This window comes from Pogoniulus pusillus, chromosome 21 (genome assembly GCF_015220805.1).
Source record: "Pogoniulus pusillus isolate bPogPus1 chromosome 21, bPogPus1.pri, whole genome shotgun sequence".
NCBI lineage: Eukaryota > Metazoa > Chordata > Aves > Piciformes > Lybiidae > Pogoniulus > Pogoniulus pusillus.
The window spans coordinates 14611135-14632299 of NC_087284.1; the positions used below are offsets into that span (position 1 = coordinate 14611135).

The 21165-nt window shown below is 41.5% G+C and overlaps 1 long non-coding RNA gene across 4 annotated transcripts in view; it reads right to left on the reverse strand.

The window, feature by feature from the left end:
* Nucleotides 1-388: 388 nt before the first annotated feature.
* LOC135184864 (uncharacterized) overlaps nt 389-21165 on the reverse strand; it is a 69357-nt gene continuing 48580 nt past the window's right edge. For 2 of the 4 annotated variants that reach the window (XR_010306235.1, XR_010306232.1), the window contains 5 exons: nt 17590-17757; nt 14337-14460; nt 8225-9245; nt 5691-5793; nt 389-440 (listed from right to left, as the gene is read on the reverse strand). This is a non-coding gene — a long non-coding RNA (uncharacterized LOC135184864). Of the gene's footprint in view, nt 441-1069; nt 1595-5690; nt 5794-8224; nt 9246-14336; nt 14461-17589; nt 17758-21165 lie in introns of those variants that run through there. The other 2 variants (XR_010306233.1, XR_010306234.1) reach the window with 2 other exon arrangements.

Consider the following 21165-nt stretch of genomic DNA (forward strand, 5'->3'; position numbering starts at 1 on the left):
TTTTAGATGCCCAACAGCATCTACTTCTCCCAGATAGTCTATCCCATACATTTAATATATTTCACAGACCAATGCAGATGGTTCAGATATCCTTGGACATCCAAAAAGGCCATTCACCAACAGAGACTACTAGAATATTTGCTACACAGGTGCATGTGAAAACTGTGAGGAAGGCTCAACAGACTCTCTTCTAGTAGTGTGCAAATAATTTCATTTCTCCTGTTTCCCACGTTTGGGATACATGTGAAATGCAATGTAGCATTAAGAAAACACAGGCTTCACTTGTTAAGTCCTTTCAAGGAGAAAAGAATCAGGTAAGCACTAGCACCACCTCCAGATCTTATTTACAGTAGACCTTAGTCGTGGTAACCAAGAACTTTTGTACTCACTCTTTCAGAATACAAAGACAGACATCAAGGCGAAGATCTGTGTTCCACACTCTGTAAGTCACAAAGCAGTGGTTATTGGTTACCCATTGTGCTGACAAATGACTTGTACACGTTTGACAAGTCAGATCAGGGTTAAAAATAAACCTTCACTTTCAGAGAACTGCTTAAACCAGCTCAATGAACAGATGAATAGTTTGTGGTCCTGCAAATTGTTGTATCAGCACACTGACAGCAAGCGGCTGCGGTTTGGGGGGTAGGACTGAGCAGCTGTGGCTGGGATGCCTCATGTATGAATCTTCAAGTTGCTTAAGCTTTCAACATATCTGAGAAAGTCTGGGCTCTGGTTCTTTAAAAATATGTGCAGTTTTCTTCCAAATGGAATAGCAAATTATGAAACCAAAGAAAACTTGTCAGAGCATGATTGCAGCAAATAGCATGAAAGCATTAACATGGTATTTTCGATGAAAAGGAACGCTGTGATCAACAGCATTCTGCATGAATCAGAAGAGTCTGTAAAAGGGAAATTAATAAAATTAAAAGCCTCATGTTCTTTTTTCCCCTCTCCCTCGTACCCCCATATAATTCTTTCATACAAAAGGAAAAACAAGAAAGCAGGAAATACTTAGTGAAGGTAAATCTTGCAAAATAACTGAAGTTTTTAGAGCATTATCATCCTTTCACACATATTTATGGTCACAGGCATTCAAGGAAGTTCAGACTGTCTTTCTGTGCCCTTTGAACTTAACTGACACCAGTGAGTGCAACTATGCAGATACAATATATGTGGATTAGCTTTCAACAGGGGTTCATTTATTGGCAGCATCTTGCAGTCATCAACAAGGTGAATGAATAAGCATGAAGTATACTGGGCTGCCTATGAGTGACTAATACAGAACAAGTTCTGGTGCACTCAGAGCCAAGGAATGTCATGCTGTTGCACAGGTCTGCTCTATGTCCTACACCAGTGCCAAAAACATCCAGTCCTTGCAAAATGGATGACTTATTCAAAACCACTTTGTTAATGGGCAAATTCTCATGTTAGAGGGGGAAAACTTGCAAAGGGTTCCATGCTTTTGCCAACAAACACTGTAGCAAATGAGAATTTCTCTCATTAATTTCAGTGGCTTTGTTTGAAGTCTTTAATGATGAGAGGACTTATTCTATCTTCAATTGAGATACACGTCACTTCAGTCATTGTGATCTGTCTAAACAGTAAGAGCAATAATTTGTTAGCAGTGTGGTAGCTCACCCACTCATTTCACACCAGCAACAAGAAACAATTGTTTCCACTTATCCAGAAAGTTACCACACAATATTTCTCTGGAAACTGCCATGCACATGTGATTTGATCTTACAATTGGTCCTAAAGGAGCAATGACAGTGACATTCAGTAATTACTTAGTGCTTGTACACAAACTCAATAATGCTTAAAATGAGGTAAGTCTAGACCAGCACCCATTCAAACCTCTTATATAACCAAGTACAGTGTCCTCATTTTCACTTAGGTCTGGTCTTACATGCAGCATTATAGTAGGGAATTCAGCCTTGCAGTGTTCTCATTTACAGATCTTCCACAGCCTGCAAGGCTACACTGAGATACTCATTAACATCAGCCTTTGGGTGATGTTTTCCTTGCAGTCCACTTACAGCTACTGGAAGAGGGAGAGTTGTGGTTCTCCAGGCTCTGGAGAGAAATGCTAAGCAGAAAATCAGGATTTCTCTTCGGTGACCAGCAGAAACAGAATGCAGGTCCATAAGAAGTTCAGATTGAACATTAGGAGGAAATTCCTTACTGAGAGGGCAGCTAGTCACTGGAGCAGGCTCCTCAGGGATATGCTCAAGGCACCGAGCCTGCCAAGAGTTCAAGGAGCATCTGGACAATGCTTTACTTATGACTTAGTTTTAGGTACTCCTGTGAGGAGCAGGGAGTTGGACTTTATGATCCTTAAGAATTCCTCCCAGCTTCAGCTATTCTATGATTAACTTCGGTGTCCTGATGTAACCTGTAAGTTTGTTCACTGACTACAGAAAACAACAGGCTTCTCTGTGCTAAGGCGAAGCATCAAGAGTAGCCTGAAAGCATATTATTTACACATTTGCATTTAGTACATGTTAAAATAATGCTTTGTTTTCTCCAAGAGTGTAGCAAAATGATGATCACAGGATATTAGGGGCTGGAAGGGACCCAAGGAGATTATCCAGTCCAACCCCCCTGCCAGAGCAGGACAATACTATCTAACAGAGATCACAGAACAACACATCCAGACAGGCCTTGAAAGTCTCCAGAGAAGGAGACTCCACAACCTCTCTGGGAAGCCTATTCCAATGCTCTGTGACCCTTACAGTAAAGAAGTTCCCCCTTGGGTTGAGGTGGAATCTCTTTTGCTGCAACTTACACCCATTGCTCCTTGTCCTATCCCAGGGAGCAAGTGAGCAGAACCTGTCCCTCTCCTCCTGGCCAGCCTTCAGATACTTATAAACATTTATCAAATCTAAGTCTAAGTCTTCTTTGCTCCAGGCTGAAAAGCCCCAGGTCCCTCAGCCTCTCCTCATAAGCCATGGCCTCCAGTCCCCTAATCCTCTAACCTCACCCTCCATTTTGGGCTAATCCACTTTGCTTCCTAACACCCTGGCCAAACCTCCATTCTTCCTTGGGACTGGGGTAAGGTTGAGAGAGGTAGGGGGAAGGTGAAGGGGTGGTTGGGAGCACCTCCTGGGGACTCAGGTTTCTGGGAGGGCTGTTGTATTTCTGTATTATCTTTTGTCTTGTATATTTCTGTCTATAACTGTATATACTGTAAATATCTGCTTGTATATTGTGCCAGCTGTAAATAATAAGCTTCATTCATATTTCCAGAGCTGGCTGAGTCTAGTCTGGGTGATTTCTAAAGTGGGGGGGGGGGGCAGGGAACACCCAAACCAGGGTTTCCAGAGAGAGCAAGACACTGTACCAAGGAACACAAGCCTCCTAACGGCACTCTGCACATGCAGGGAACCTTAATGAAAAGCAGACTCTTCTGGGGTGCAGCCCTCTGTCAGGAAAACAGGGAGAAAATGATGGGACAGGAAAAAACACCTCTTCTAGTCACAAGCTGGCATCCAGAGCTTCATATTGTGAAAGGTCTGTATATGGCTCAATCAGCTATGTGTAAATGTGCAGGGTAGGTGAGGAATGCTATGCCTTCTTGATGCAGATACCTAAGCAGGCAGTGTGAAATGCTCCCATAGCGTTCCACACGTTCCATTTCTTCCCATATCTGTGCCCAGCAGCTTTTAAGTGATGCTCACTTACCATGCGCTGGGTATCAACACACACTTTCTAGGTTGGTTTGTGGGCTTTCTTCAAAAGAGGTAAGAGCAAATAGAGGTATGAATGAATTTCTGGGGAGAAGTTAACAAGCTAAACACCACTTTGGCTATATTTGTCATGGTTCAGGTTTGTGCTCACTTCACAAACCCAACAAGGGAGCAGAGTCAGTTTTTTTAGTGCAGGCAACTGAAATTCTTCCATCACTGCAGTAAGCTCATGAGTTGTTTCAGAGCCACACACAAGAGGCCAGAACCTTTCAGAAGATTGTGCTCTCTCTTAACAGATATAACACAACACAGCAAGCGCAAGCACCCACAACCCCTGTTTATCCTCCTGACATTTCTACACATACATCAGGCTTGCAAAAAGTTTACACAGAGATGCAAAAATAAGGTATTTTTAGATAATACTCCCAACCAACAACTTACATTGCCATATTTTAATCTCATTTCCAAATTCGCAGCTATCTATGTATACTAGGTGCAACATCCACATATAACTTAGACTGTGCCAACCTTGCAACTGACTACAGAATTCCAGCAAGCAAGACTGTAAGCTACAGCAGGGCATGATATGAAAATACTGTGAAAGGACAAATTAAGGCAAGACATAATTTCTGCTCCACCTGTCTAAATGTCAGTAGTAATGACTCTTTCCTGTGTGTTCTGATCACATTGTAAAGGAGCTGGAAACACACATTCTGGTACACCAAGCCCAAACAAAAGCATTGATTCTGCAAAGGGAAGGTAATACAGTCTCTGCTTTGATATATTCAATGTTAAAAATGGTAAGCACTTTAACATTATGAGTAGCTTAAAACAGCTAATGAACTGTATGCCATTCACAAATGCTCAGACAGTAGGCTAGTTAATATTTTATAGTTTATCTGATAAAGTTAACAAAAGAATTTAAGTCAGTGTGGAGGCATACACTGAATATTTCATCACCTCCTTAATTGCAGAATACAGACAAGACAATTTTTTTCCCTTTGGGAAAAATAAATATTAAAAGTTATTACTGATGGGAATCAGTTTGGCAGTTAGGTTAAACCCAACTGGAACCGACCAGAGTTGGAGTGCTGAAAACATCAGAGCTAAAGCATACTCACCCAACTCTATTATTTTACATGAAGTAGTAATGTTGATAGCAAACCTTGTGTAACCCAGCAAGCTGAGGTTACATTAATGCAGAAGAAAACGCTGCTTTGTGCTTTTTTCCTTATAGTTAATCTGCAATCTTCAGAAGCTGCCACTCTTTTGCACAGCAGACAATATGATATACCTAAGGCTTTTTATTCTGACTTCTGATTTAAAGGTCTTCAGCTTGTGCTACAGACCTTAGCCTTGAAGCCAAGTGCAAATTAGCTTTAAATCAATGAAGCTGATTAAAGCTTCATTGTGGCTGAGCCCTTTAATAAAAGGACAAGGGGGGAAGGGAAAGACCCACTTGAACATGGCAAAAGGGCTGCCTCTCAACTTGGAACATATGTAATGCTTTTCATTTCCACTTTACCCTGACAAAACATGAAGGGTTTAAGGCCATCTACCTGCTGACAGGATGAAATCAAAGTCCCAGTTCAGTAAGAAAGGCCAAGAATCAGAGATGTTGCTGTGCAGGCAGAAAGTAAAAGGTTGCTTTCAAAAAATAGTGGGGGAAGAGGATAAACGCAAGGAGATAGACATCAAAACATCTCTCCAGGATGGCAGCAGCATTTGGTTTTTTTTGGGAGGGGGAGGGTTGCTTGCTTAGGTGTTTTTGTGGGTTGGTGAGGGTTTTTTGATTTGTTTTAAATACAGAAGTTCCTATTTAGTGAAGTAAGCCGTAGGCAAGTTGCAGTGCTATGAAAGGAACTCGCTCTTTCACGGAGTTCCATTCTCAAAACAAGCCACTTGTCTCCCGGGGCTCTCTTTCACTTGGAATGCAGACAACCTGCCAGATTCACCTTTAAAAAACAATAACAGTACCAAATGAGAACAGCAGAAGATCCTTACCCTGCTTTGAATACCACCGTGGGAAATCCACACTACACGAATGCTGGGCTTGCTCTCTTTTCTTTCTTTATCCTTGCATTTAGTGCAGCCCAAATATACATAGCTACGAAAAAAAAAAGATGACAGGCTTTTGTTGCATACTTATTTGGGAATCTTCACAAGAAGTTTTAAACATAAAATATAAAACTTAAAACATCATAGTCCATGGTACTGCGATTCATTTCTTTAGCTAGAGTAAATGATGCTCAGAATATTGCTAAATTACAGTCAGAGCAACACAAAAACCCTCATCTGTCTCCAAGCCTTGAAGATGAATTCCTTCTCTAAAGACAATTCAGTCAACCTGAGTCTTTCAATCTCTTGCTGTTCACCTCCAGACATAAGTGACATGACTGCAAAGGGAAAAATCAGTCTGCAAGATAATGACAAAATGTTTCAAATAATCAATACAAGCAGCAATAATAATACTTAGGACAAACAAATGGATGTTAGAACAGAGAGAAGGATTAAAAGTACAGCCCAGTATATGACAAATGGAGGTCTGAACCATAAAATGCAAGGGGTTGGAAAATACATCCAGAGATCATTGAGTTCAATCCCCCTGCAAAGCAGGACCACTTAAGGGCAGGCCACACAGGAATGTGTTCAGGCAGGTTTTCAAGATTCCTAGAGAAGACTCCACAGTCTCTTGGCAGCCTGTTCCAGTGCTCCATCACCCTCAAGTATGTATGATTTGGAAAACAAAACAAACCAAACCCATGAATTAACATAAGGACAGTGATCCTGAGTAGCTTGTTTGGTACATAAAAGTTAGCTTCTTAGGTTAGCACTGCTTCACTTTTCCTTAATCTATTCATTATATAATGATTCTGAGCAGATGTCAATTTAGCACTAGCACAATGCCTTCTCATTTAGAGTAAGTTACAACAGATTGTAACATGTTGCTATGGAATAGTATAAAATGAGGAGTTAAATCTGTACAAGGTTACATTGCAGTAGATTATCACCTTCCTTCCTGAATTTTAGTGATAAGAGCTCCACATTGCAGTAAATACTTTTCATCACTACATATCATGCAGAATGAGAAACAAGTTTCCATCACTAAACTGCCCCAAATAAGACACATTTTGAACTACAGCAATGAGTACACAGTCTCAAGTAACAGCAGTCACCCACCTCTTACACAGAGGCCCAAACCCAAGGTACCCAGTCCAGAGGCACCCACACTATAGATTTACCATTTCAGGCACTGGTCAGCAAGTTGGCAATTCACTTTTGGATGGTTGTGTGATTTGGTTGCTTTATTGTTATTGCATTAAAAAAATTATTATATAGCCTCTATTTTTATAAACCATCAAGATTTGAAGTGAAGAGGTGTATTTGCTACACCAACATTCATGTTTTTTACCCCATTTCTATACTGTGTTAGGATCTCAGATAACCCAAATATGGTAAATTTCACATTACCATAGCTTTGGCCAGATCAGAGTCACAGAACAAATGGGAGTTGGAAGGGACCTAGTCCAAGCTCCCTGCTAATGCAGGTCTGCCTAGACTCCAGAGAAGGAGATGCCACAACCTCTCCAGGTGGCCTGATCCAGTGCTCTGTCAACTCTCACAGGAAAGTTTTACTCAAGTTCAAGTGAAATCTTCTGTATTCTCATTTGTATCCTCTGTCCTTGGTCCTGTTACTGGACACGACTGAAAAGAGCCCAGTCCAATCCTCATTACCTCCATCCTTTACATACCTACAGGCATTTAAAATATCTCCTCTTTGCCTTCTATTTTCCAGGCTAAACAGCCCCAGATCTCTCATCCTCCCCTCATGACCATCTGCCGGACTCTCTCCAGTAATTCCATGTCACTCCTGATCGGGGCAAGCCCAGGACTCGACAATATAAGACACAAGTGGCCTCAACAGGGAAGACTAGAGACGGAAAATGTCCCTTGTTCTGCTCACCATGCTCTTCTTCATGCACCCTAGTCTGCCATTGCCCTTCTTGGCCACAAGAGCACATTGCTGGCTCATGCTGACCTTGTTATCCATCAGTACTCCCAAGTCATTCTCCACAGAGCTGCTCTGCAGCAGGTCAACCTCTCCCTTGTACTGGTGTGTGGTGTTATTCTTCCTCAGATGTAGGACTCTAGGTCTCACTGAATTGCAGCAGAACCTTCTGGTTATGTCAGCTGCTCCTCTCAGTTTTGTATCATCAGCAACTGGTTAACTTAAGCAAAGAGAAATCCTTTTCAGTGGCAGATGTTTTCCCCTTGACATCTTTCAGCCTTTGCATTATTATTGGGGCTCTCATTATTTTTTCTGTGCACACTACCATTTGCCATGCTGGTGTTCTATGTGCTAATATTTTCCATACCCTTGAAAAACATTTAATGTACAATTTGTCATCTAAATCTTTCCTAATTGGAATTCACTTTGTCTACTACTCATTGAATATATTTTGCTGTTTGAGTAAATTGATTTTTTTCATCTCAACATCAGTAATGTCAATACAGGGGAGGAGGGGGTGTGAGGCTACCTTGCTTTGCACGGTAAGAGGTGGGAGCTGATGAGACATAAGTACTTTCTGCAGCACTAAATAAAGGACAAGAATAACAGGGGTTATGTGTAGTCACCATGGCTCTCTGAAAATGCATATATTTGGAAATACATGATAAAAATTTACCTAGAATAGCACTAATATTTGTTGATTTGCTGGTATTTGACATCACTTAAAACCTTTAAGGCTGAGCAGAAGTGACTACACTGTTCAGTATGGACAGCAGTAGACATCATAAACTGACAATTTGCTCTCTACTTCTTGTAATAGGAAAGAAACAAATTTATAGGTACCAGCTTTCAGAACAGACCCTAGATCTTTTTGGCATAAGATTCAGAGACTTCATTTCATTTCTAGAAGCTTAAGTCGCAAAAGTAAGCAGCATCATTCCTACATTTTGAGTCTGGGAACAGCCTCTGGCATGGAGCAGTAGAGCAGGCAGAAGTACTGGTACAACCACAGTGTTCCAGACACAGCTTTTTGCACTAATCCCTGCTGAGACAAACCCATTACACCACTCAGGGGCTCAGGCCCAGCATCTCCTGAACACTCTGTGCCAGGAGACAGGGCATACTGCAGAACATGAGTTTTAATTATTACATCAGAGCAGCTACAGACAAGACTTGCAGGCCATTGATTCAAAATATCTCAACACTAGATGTCATAAAACAAACTACCAAGTACTTACAATTAAAAGAATCCTAGATAATGACAGAATATATTAAAGACAGAGAAAAGTCAAACATTACTATATGTGACCTAACACTTCACAACTACGGGCAGAAGAAATGACATCTTGGAGAGCCTTCAATATAGACAGTGACTAAACACTCCTAAACAATACTTCCCTGATAGCAATATAGGCACTGGCTAACCTACCACAATAGTATTCACTAGTGTGAGAGAAAACATGATCTGAACACGACAGTGTGCCAGAGAGGTCTTCATTGTTTTCATCCATCCATCAGACAGTACAGAGCCATTTCCCACTATTTTGACACTACAAAAAATAGAAAACAAATGACTCAGTGTGTTTGCCATTCCTACTATCACAAGTCAAACCTCAGTTTTTCATGACTCCAGATTAGGAAATGTTTTCCCACATTATGAAAACTTCTTAATGATCAGCTTGATGAAATCCTTCAATGGAAAGACAAGTAGGACACTGAAAGATCCTCTTTCACCTCCCAGGTCAGAGTTTATGACCCAGATTCTAAAGCACATTAAAATTGATTTGCACGGCATAAAGCATCTCCAAAATCAACATCACTGTTTATAATCTTAAATATACATTACCTGGTTTGCAAAGGATAAAAAGATCACCCTTTACCTACAGAATATCCCCAAATCAGTAATTCTAAAATCAAGGCAAATTAAAAGAACATAAAACACGACATAGCTATCAAAACAATTAGCATCATCTACTTAGTATCCTCCAAGCTGACAGGAAGATGTAAGATGACAATAAAGGACAATATATTTTCCAGTTCATTTGTAATCCTGAACTGGTGGGAAATAAGATGAGATTGCTGTCTCCTGGAACATACTCATACTTTGCCTAAGATTGCAGAAGTGCAGATTCAAAAGTCTGCTGTGGAATATATAAATGCAGCCAAAACATAGGCTTGATCCTGTTGCACCTTGTCTCGTTCTTGTTGTTTAATTACTTAGTAGTGAGCACAAAGGAGAAAGCAGCACTTGAAGAGGCCAAGCACATTCACTTTTAAAATCTTTGTGTAATAAACCAGGTTTGAGATAAGAATTTGGCTCATATTCATATTTCTCAGGCAAATGTTACGAGTTCACACTAATTTCATTGAGACAATCTTGGAAAACATAGTCCAAGGAGTATTCTCTCTATAAAAAACAATATCAGAAACTAAAGATATTTGATGTGTCAAAACTAGATAAATGAATATAAATGCACTCTGGAAAGAAGCAGGCTTGCCATTTTTTGCATACAACGCTTACAGCACAAATTACTTCTCAGGTAGAGACAGCTTAGATGGAAAATACATCAACAGCCCCATTTCACTTTGAAAAGCATGAATTATCATTTTTTTAATTAATCAAGTCAATCAAGAGATGTCACATTTGATGCCAGCAAAGGAAACAAAAGGATGTTGATGATAAAACTCGCCCTCCTCCCTACAAGAGAGGTAAAAGCTGGAAGAGTTCAGAGTGGGTATTACTTTTGAGAAACCAAAGGGCTGATAATACAAGCTGTAAGAAAAGTGCAACAGGCCATCTATTTGAAATTTGTTTTTCACATAGAATGAAAACAACAGCTCCTGAAAGAGAGGTCAATCTACCCACGCATCAATCTCCAATCAAGCAGCACTCTGAGAATCAAAATGTGATTGCAAATCTCTTGCATGCCAAGATAAAGGGAGTTTTTCATTTCAGTCTATTACTGCCAGCATTTTGCATTCATTATGGTCAGGGGTAGAAGTGACTGCTGGGTACTTGCTGGCTCTGAATGCCAGCACTGTCTTGATTACATTAATAGAGAATTAACATTTAGAACCTGTTCTAAGGCAGTACAAATAGGCTTACTTGTCACCACCTCCCAGCTAAAGCTTTCATAGAGGTCTTACTTTCCAACTCAGAGGGCCAAAAGGTTAAGAGGTTAAAAATAGCTGTATAACCTATCCATTGCTACAAAGAAAGGTCTAAAAGACTAAGCTTTGAGCATTACAATGGCAAGAAGGTTATCTTTCCTTTTGTAAGCATTTTTTTAACACATACTCAGTGGGCTAGCAACCCCTGCCTTTGAGGATAGGGGGTTTTTTGGTGTTTGTTTTAAGTTGTCATTGGGCAGATCAAAATAAAACTTTAAAAAACCCAACTTTCTACAACCTCCACAACAGTCTAGCACATGCACTAACTTCTTACAGTAGAAATTGCCACACTGATAGGTTAAAATTACTCCTATCAGGTCAGGACATTTTGCAAACTCTTCAGAAAATCCAGGAAATAGCTACTGAGCACATGAAAACAGAGGAGGACAGGAACAAGTGGAATAAACAGTCTCAAGAGAGCTTAAGACCTTAGCACACATCCTGCAGAACTTCTTTTGTCATTTACATCATAAATGTGCCAAAGCAGTGATCATTCCTATAGTGGAATTACACATTAACTCATCTGTATTAGGAGCTTTCATGTCCAATAGATGCATCAAGTGAAAAGGCAGTGACTCTTAGTGCCATGATCTAGGTGACTGGATAGTGCTGGGTGCTAGGTTGGACTGGATGATCTTGGAGGTGTCTTCCAACCTGGTTGATTCTATGATTCTTCTAAGATGAGGCAGTGCAATGTATATTTTTAGCTCTTGTTAACTGCATGAGATTGGTTAATCCAATCATTCTTTGAGAGTGCAAGTTATGTGCAGTGTCTCATACAAGGATGATACAAGACAACTTGAGTCTCATAACATCATAAAGTTGCTTTTTAAAACAAACAAACAAAAAGATTTGCCTCTTCCCTCCACCACCCCCTCCACCCCCCACCCCCCCCCCCCCCCCAAATTGGACTTAAATCACAGCAAAGAAAACCAATTCTAAAAAGCTTCAGCAGGGCATTGCATTAATGAAGATTTATTATTTCCACTTCTATTTCACTCACATATAGCTATCTCAAAGAGTGGACAGGGCAAAATTCCTGCAAGAAACAGGGAATATCTGTCAGAGCTATAAATGTGGGGGGCTAGCAGCTGACCTGAACCCATTATTTGCTCTACAGGATCAACCAAAACAATTTATTCATTAAAAATAACACCTCTAACAGCATCATCGGCAATATTACATCACACACACTTTGCTGTAAGCAATCAAGTATTAGATACACTTGGATATTATGAAGCAATTCTGCTGCTGGAAGAACTAAACAGATGTAACTGGATTATGGTGCTTCACCTGTAGAGCTGGGTCTTTACTGTCGTGGAATCAAGGCCTTCCTTAACACAAGCCAGCATGATGTTATGGTAATGGAAATCAGAACAGAACATAAGGCTCTTCACCCAGAGTGGGTAACCCACTACAAAGGATGAACAATAGACAATACCAGTTACAGGTACTTGATAAATAGTATTAGACAGTTTTCTGGACAGCAGTAGTGGTTAATGATACAATCATAGAATCAATCACGTTGGAAGAGACCTCCAAGATCACCCACTCCAACCTACCACCCAGCCCTAGCCAGTCAATTAGACTATGGCACTAAGTGCCTCATCCAGTCTTTGCTTGAACACCTCCAGGGACGGTGACTCCACCACCTCCTTGGGCAGCCCATTCCAATGCCAATCACTCTCTCTGTGAAGAACTTCCTCCTATTCCCCAGCACAACTTGAGACTGTGTCTCCTTGTTCTGTTGTTGGTTGCCTGGGAGAAGAGGCCAACCCCCACCTGGATACAACATCCCTTCAGGTAGTTGTAGACAGCAATGAGATCAGCCCTGAGCCTCCTCTTCTCCAGGCTAAACAACCCCAGCTCCCTCAACCTCTCCTCACAGGGTTTGTGTTCCAGGCCCCCATGCCATAACAGTTACTCTAATACCAAGTTTCAGCCATCACCAACACTAACATGCATCATCAGAGTTTTTAAATAAATCAAGCAATAAGTAGTTCTGGAAACCAAATTCACTCTTCCATGCTAAACAACATATCCTCTTAGTGAATCAACAGATTAATTAGTCAAAGCAAGAGACTGAGCCAGACCAAGGAAATGCCTCACTAGAAGCATGGGCTCTCACACCCTGGTACTAATTCTATGCTTTGCAGTTTTTTCTCAGTGGGAGGTTCTACTGTGGCTCACTCAAGCCTGTTTGCTGCTTTGCACTTGTCTCATCACTTTGCTCTTACTGATCAGTCTTGGTGTATTTGCTGCAGTTTCAAACAATTTCTCAAAGCAATTAATTAACTGAATAAACAAAAAATAACTACAGTTGTGTTATGTCTAGTTAACAGCCAAGGAACCACCTTTTTCAGGTGGTCTGTTTCCACAGGAGCAGACAAGTCAGGTGATCATCTAAAGGCCAGATTCTACAGTGGTAAAATATTTCATGGGTTAAGATGACAGGTTAGGCAAGTGTTTGTAAATAAAGACGTTGCTACAGGTGATCTTGCCAGAGGATAGGGAGATGGATGAGTTAGCTTATTGAAGGGCCCTTCCAGCTATGCTTCCCAGGTTTCTGTTTTCTATCTTCTTAGAAAACTTAGGGAGAGTAAACCAACAAAATGCTTGCTTCTCTATGCATAACTTAGGGTACCAAGAACAGCCTTGCAGGATTTTGAGACGTTTGTAAGAAGCTTCTTGTGAAAGAAGGCAGCCACCTTGTTCAGCAAACAATCACATACCAAAAAACTTTTCTGAGGCTCTCCACAAAGAACATTTCTCCCATGGTGAAGATGCTAAAGCCCTTAAGTACTCGGGACTGGTGGAAGCCCATTCACTGTTCACATCAATGAAACCAAGACAGTTTGTATCCCCCCAAAAATAAGGCACTGTTTTGTGTTAGGTGGTGACATGGCCTTGGCACCTAGTCAGAAATGTACTCCTCCCTTGCTGTCACTGGCCAAAGTAACCTCTGATGCACATAATCTGACTGCAATATTGTCTGGGATGAGAAGCAACAGTGTCATGTTGCTTCTATACCAAGCTTATCAAGATGAAATTCAGCAAATTGCCCCAGAGCTTGACAGGTGCTTTGACGCTACTTAGTCAAGGTGAACAGTGACATAAAAGGCTTTTGGAGGAAGGTTCTAACCAACAAAAGAAATGGAAACATTTAGTAGTCAAGTAGCACTATACAGCACTAATACCATTTCAAATTTGTGGCATACTAAAAGTAAAGGAGAAATAAGAATCTGTGTATGACATCTTACAGCTTCCAGCCACAGGAGTGACTGTACCCCAAGAGTTGTCATCCCAGAGCACTTTACCAATGAAAAGTTCACTAAGAAGAGTTTGCACTCAGACTGAGCAACCAGAGAAGCAAGTTAAACAGAAACCACGACAGGAAAACAAGTTTGACAGTCCTGCCCACCTGGAATTCACTCCTGAGCACCAGTACAAGTTTTTGGACAACCACCCACCTGGGCATTAATGAAACCGATCCAATCCCTGAGATCTTACATGTCTCTTCTTCTGAGTGCACTGGGGAATGGTCATTAGCTTCCAAGACATCTGGGGGCTCATTAAACAGCACGATGCAACGGGCTAGGGGAGGGGGAAATCAAAAGTTTATTTCAGTAACAGTCACTTTAAAAAAAACCCCCCACACACACACACACAAAAACCTCACAAAAAAAAAAAAACCCAACACATCATCGTTTATAATGTAGAACTCCCTCCAAAATTAGCTTACACACTGATATAAATTGGTTTTCTTTGTGGTCTAAAATTGACTTGCAATTCACTACTTAGTCAGAAAATAGCTACTGAAAAGCCCTGGCCTCAGAGCTTTTGGACTGTGGACTCCTTTCATCATGTAAACAAATGCTTCAGATTTAAAGCTTTCCCATAATTGTTATGCTAACCTTGGAGTGAAACCTCTCCATTTGCATTTGAAGGAGCTAAATATTAGGCAGGAAAGAAAGTGGTCTTTTTAAAAGCATGAGAAAATGTTCCTTCTTTTTGGTCCTCAACCATCTGGGCAGGCCCTGCTCCTTTCTCTCTCTCTGGCAAAGGCAGAGAGAAGGAAAAGGGGCTCGGATGGCGGTAATCTTGCTGAAAGAGAATTAAGAAATTCCTTCAAATCATGAATGAATGAAACTTCCTAGAGGGGAGGGGAGTCTGTGTTCCAAGAAGATGTAAGAGGCTGAGAGAACAGGGACACAAACAAATCAGTGAGCTAGTGAGTGATGTAAGAAGCATCTAAGTTTATTATGTTTTTCTCTCAACATGTTCTGGAGGCCAAAGCCAGATTTTTTTTATAGACCCCATGTGTGAGCTCTGTAGCTAATGCTTCATCTTTTGCCCTTCTGAAGCTAAGAGGAGTATCTGACTGCATGTGCATTCACACACGCACTCCTATGTGCATGTGCATACAGCTGAGGCAGCATAATGATGTCAAAAAACATCAAGAAAAACAAAAGGAATAGAAGAGCCATGGATTTCAGTCCTGGGCTTGTGGTCAGAGAATTGCATTAAGTATTTCAGCAAGGATGAAAAGGACAGTACTTGCACGACAAACCCACCGGTTTTGAGGCTTAGAATCACAGAATGCTAGGGGTTGGAAGGAACCTCTGGAGATCTAGGAATAACCCCCTGCTACTGCTACTTCTAGTAATATGGTTCAAATAAAAACCTTTCACAAGAGAAATCACTCTTATTTTCAAAGAGTGTTATGAGAGGGGCTGTCTCCATCACTGCACAGGTCAAGAAACATAAAAGTTTAGAGTTAAAGCTGTAATCAGTGGAATGAATATTTGACACTACCAGAGTATGCATGTAATAGAGAAAAACCAGACTGATAAACCAGTCAAACCCAGGCCAAATTATCTGCTGGCACAACTCTGTTCTTGAAGTCTTGCCAGCAGGGAGCTTAGTGTTACATTTTGAGCTGCTAAAGGAAGTTATCACAACACACTCTGTCCTAACAAAACCAAACAAAAATAACTAATTGTACTGGAAGGAAACTGAGCAAGGATTACCAGATTATCACCAGCCAGAACAACAGAGTTTGCATTACCTGTAGCACTGGTTTCCACCTATTTTCCATCTCTTTGCAGAGCAACGGATGGACATTCTCATTGCATTTTCTGTTAGTAGTAGGAGCAAACTGTGGGTTGAACTAGAAAAATGAGATTCATTGCATTTTGGTCACATATATAAAATAAGAAACAGACTGAATTCCCTTGATATTTTCACTTTCACATTCCAGGACTGTATTTGAGTAAAGATTCCAGTTGTAGAGGAGGACAATTTTGTTTGGCAATTTCACCCTGGGATAAAGTAATTTTCATGTTTCATTCCTGGTCTACAGAATACCAAACAAAAGATCTAACTACCAGGAGGACTCCACAGAAACTTCAGGGAACTACTGGAAATCCTTGTAAATGTCAGTTAAACCCAAGAGAATATTAAGTGCTACTAAAACAGCAGCCCTGCATTCATGAGCATCACCTTTGTGCTTGAGTACACAAAGTGAAAATCATCTCATAAAGGCCAAGGTAGATGGCAGGCTTTAAAACCACTTAACTTGTAGTTAGGGAGGACCTAAAAAGATACAAAGAGTGGGTAAGACCAAGTCTTGCCTCCTTCTCCTCCTGTACAGGCTGCACAAAATCTCCAAAGGAATTTCACTCAGCAGCAGGATGGACAGATGTCAGGGAAGCTAAGAGTCATGCATCCTAAACAAAACTGAAGATCTATTCTGCAAGTGTGAAACAAGTTCCCATTTGTTTACCAAAAAGTAAACTATTACCCTGCCCTCCCTCCTAACAGAACAGAAACATGGAAGAAATGGCATTGAATTAGATTTAATTGCAATGTGTATTTTCCTTACTGATGTGTTGAAGAGGGTTCATAACAAGCCCCAAACCCATCTTTACTGTGGGATAGATTAAGACACTTCTAACAATGCGAGAGCCAACTGTATCCCAGGCTGCATCAAGAGAAGTGTGGCCAGCAGGTTGAGAGAGGTGATTCTCCCTCTCAACACTGCTCTTGTGAGACCGCACCTGTAGTTCTGTGTCCAGTTCTGGAACTACTACAAGAAAGACATGGACACACTGGAGCATAGCCAGAGCAAGGCCACAAGGATGATCAGAGGGCTGGAGCTCTTCTTCTATGAGGACAGGCTGAGAGAGTTGGGTTTGTTCAGTTTGGAGAAGGCTAAGAGGAGATCTCATTGTGGTTTTCCAGTATCTGAAGGGGGCCTGCAAGAAAGCTGGTGAGGGAGTTTTTAATGTGTTGGGTAGTGACAGGACTAAGGGGAATGGAGCAAAACTAGAGGAGGGTAGATTTAGATTAGATGTGAGGAAGAAGTTCTTCACTATGAGGGTGATGAGGCACTGGAACGGGTTGCCTCATCCCAGGAAGTTTTTAAGGCCAGGCTGGATGGGGCTCTGGGCAACCTCTACTGTGAGTTGTCCCTGCCCATGGCAGAGGGGTTGGAACTAGATGACCCTTGGCATGCCTTCCAACCCCAACAATTCTGTGCAATACAGGAGAATACTCTTCCATTGAATGTACTGTAATGATGAACCCATGAACACAGAAACCATGGTCACTGGCCAAAAAGCAAGGCCACTGGCTCCAAATCCAGATGGTTCTGCAACAGCTCTGGCAGTTGCTATCATTGTCACCTCATACTGTCCTCTTTTTGCCCACCAGGCTTCTTACCTGATCCACCATGACACAGCTTTGGACAGAGACCAGCCTTGCCAGTGGCTGTGAGCTTTTCCTCAGGTAGTTAAACTATTCCACCCGTCACCTCTCTTCACATCCAAGGATAGTTTTTTCCAGATGCACTAGCCAGCTGCTCACAAACATAACAGCTGCTCACTTTGACTGGTGTTAACAAAAAAAAAAGATATAATTAGTGGCAGTTAAACACCAAAGAGTAACCTTTTTAACAAGATAGTTGAACACAATTACACTTTGCTAAATGCTGAAGCTAGACACAGAGGGGTAAGTATGGTTAAAATCTGAATTTGCAACAGGCTTAAAGTTAGCTGATTTTCAAAGCTGTCTCACCTCTTTCTCCTAAGAGCAAGAGAAGGATTATCTCCCTCAGGGAAAAAAAACCTCTGTCCTCATCAGGAAAGAATTACTGCCTGCATGGTTCTTTCACAGAGATCATCGATTTTTATTGCACAGCTATACTCTTGATTTAACATCTACTTGCTAATGAAAAGTCAAAGAACATGACTCCATTTCTGGGACTGATTTCTCTTTCAGAGAGTCAGTCATGCAGCAAACATGTGCAGCTACCTGGGCAAATTCTGAAATTAGTGCCATGCACTAACCCATGTAGCTCTATTTTCTTCCTCACTCTGGTGGGTTGGGAACTTCCCCCCACCCTCACCACAAGTTCAGTTGAATTATACCAGACCACTTTGGACAGAGTGGAAGTAAGACAAAGTTGTATTTTATAGCGAATCTGTATCACAGAACTGCATCATAGAATCAACCAGGTTGGAAGAGACCTCCAAGATCGTCCAGTCCAACCTAGCACCCAGCCCAAGCCACTCAACTAGACCATGGCACTAAGTGCCTCATCCAGTCTTTTCTTCAACACCTCCAGGGACGGTGCCTCCACCACCTCCCTGGGCAGCCCATCCCAATACTTACATGTATTTATAATTATATACCATTTAGAAACAATGCAGAAATCCAGTCTCCCTGCCTCCAAAGAAAGCCCAGAAGAGGTCAGTGCCTTCCTCTCTCTCTCCCCAGACAGAGAACAACCAGCAAAGCTCAGGTGTTACCTGGTCAGTTGAGGTTAGTAGAGATTAGGGGGAGAAGCGAAGGAACAGCAAACAGATCAGTACCCAAGAGATAAGAAGAACAAATTGTTTATACTTTGGCTTGTTATATCTCTTAGCAAACCAATGAATGGTATAGACTTTTTCATTGTATTCTTTTACAACCAAAGCTCTAATTTACTTACATTCATAGGACCATAGGATGTCAGGGGTTGGAAGGGACCCAAGGAGATCATCATCTCCAACCCCCCTGCTGGAGCAGGACAATACTATCTAACAGAGATCACAGAGGAACACATCCAGACAGGCCTTGAAAGTCTCCAGAGAAGGAGACTCCACGACCTCCATGGGGAGCCTGTTCCAGTGCTCTGTGACCCTTACAGTAAAGAAGTTCCCCCTTGTGTTGAGGAGGAACCTCTTTTGCTGCAACTTACACCCATTGCTCCTTGTCCTATCCCAAGGAGCAAGTGAGAAGAGTCTGTCAGATTCTGCACTGAACTTTGAGGAAAGTACCAACTTCTCTTATTAGAATATTCTAAAAAGCCTTAAACTGCCATCCTCAGTATGCCAAACAGTTGCAAGGTGGCATTTTACAGGATTCATTAGTGTATAGGATTAGGCTATTCTTTGAAACATCTGATGAAACAAGGAAAACTCCAATCAAAGTTGTCAAATTTCACTGCTTTAAGTTAGGCTCCAAGCCCCTTATCTTGACACCCAAATCAGACATTCCATTTCCAGAAAGGAGGAGTGACCCTATCATACACTACTTTTGCAGTCCTGGTTTTAAGCAACCAGAGTACACAGATCCTAATTAAGAATGAGGCTAACAACAGCCCTTGGAATGCATTGAGAGCTTTCAGATAAAACTGTTAGGCATGCTTGATGCCAGGTGCTCAGTGTGGCATGGCATACCCAATAAGGTTCAGTATATTTAAACTAACACATCTCAGAAAACAGAAGTGGGATACAGTCTTGAATTTAAGCCTGACATCCATCATCTATTACAGAGAGGGTTCCTACAGGGTTTTTCATATACAGAGCAAATGGTAGATAACAGACAAAATCCCTATTGATGTTATAGGTGATGGACTCTTCTTATCAAGCTCCTGGCAGCTATCATAGGAGGAAGGGGACATAATTACACACACTTGAGGCTTCATTTCCTTTACAAGCACACTTCATTAGTACTCACTGGTAAATATACTTGCACATCTTCAGAAAAACAAACACTGCTTTTGCAGGATGCCTCATCAATGCACTAATTTGTGGTGGCAAAACACATAGCAAATCATTTATCAGCATTTCTCTGCTCTTTCTGCACACTGGGGAAGCCAGGAGCTATCTCCAGATTATCTGTTGATAGCAAGGGCCACCATGATTTCATACATCTTGGTCTGTTTTGTTCCTTCCACATCACATTTTAAAACAGCTGTGTGCCCCCTTGGAGTACAAAGGTAGGATATCAGCATAAGCAATATGACAACTACCTTGTAACACAGTGTCACAGGAATGACATTCAAAACTGTAAGGAAGGTAGCAAGAGATACACATATTTGCCGCCTGTGCCAAACTGACAAAAGCCACTTGGAAATCAGTGCGTTTGAGTCCCACAGAGCAGTCCAGTTTTTGCAAGTATTGGGTCATCTGCTGATCTGCAGTGACTGCAAGGTCAGCTATAGGAAGAACTGAAACAAGTAGAAGGCAGTTGGATGGCCTTCTCAAGGAAGATCCCCCACCCTTCCTACCTTCCTGCTGCCGGACTACTCTATGCAACACACCATGCTATCACGAATTCACCACTAAAAATATATGCACTGAGGTTTGTGAGGTATAGAATCAGTCAGGGTTGGAAAGGATCACAAGGATCATCAAGTTCCAACCCCGTTGCCATGGGCAGGAACACTTCACACTAGATCAGCCTGTCTAGAGCTTCATCCAGCCTGGCCTTCAACACCTCCAGGGATGGGGCTTCCACCACCTCCCTGGGCAACCTGTTTCAGGGTCTCACCACCCTCATGATGAAGAACTTCTTCCTAACATCCAGTCTGAAGCTACCCATTTCTAGCTTTGTTACATTCCCCATAGTCCTGTTACTACCTGACATCTTAAAAAGTCCCTCCCCAATTTTCTTGTAGGCCCCTTTAAGATACTGAAAAGCCACAGTAAGGTCACCTCAGAGCCCTGTCCTATCCAGACTGTTTCTTAAAACAAACAATCAAACAAACAAAAAAAAACCTCTCAAACTCTACTACTGACTTTCCCTTTTCTCTGAGCAAGGCACTTCATCCCCTTCTCGAGTCTACTCTATACATTCTCTGGAGCAAGAATGTTTCTATACAGCACTTCTTTTGCTTTAAGTGTTTCAGAGAGCCAGCTCTGAACTCCTGGATTCATCTTCCTGTCCACTGCAGACTTTGGGTGACAACAAGCAAGTCTGTAAAGCCATCCACACCTTCTTTGAACATCTTCAGTATGGACATGGTGTAAC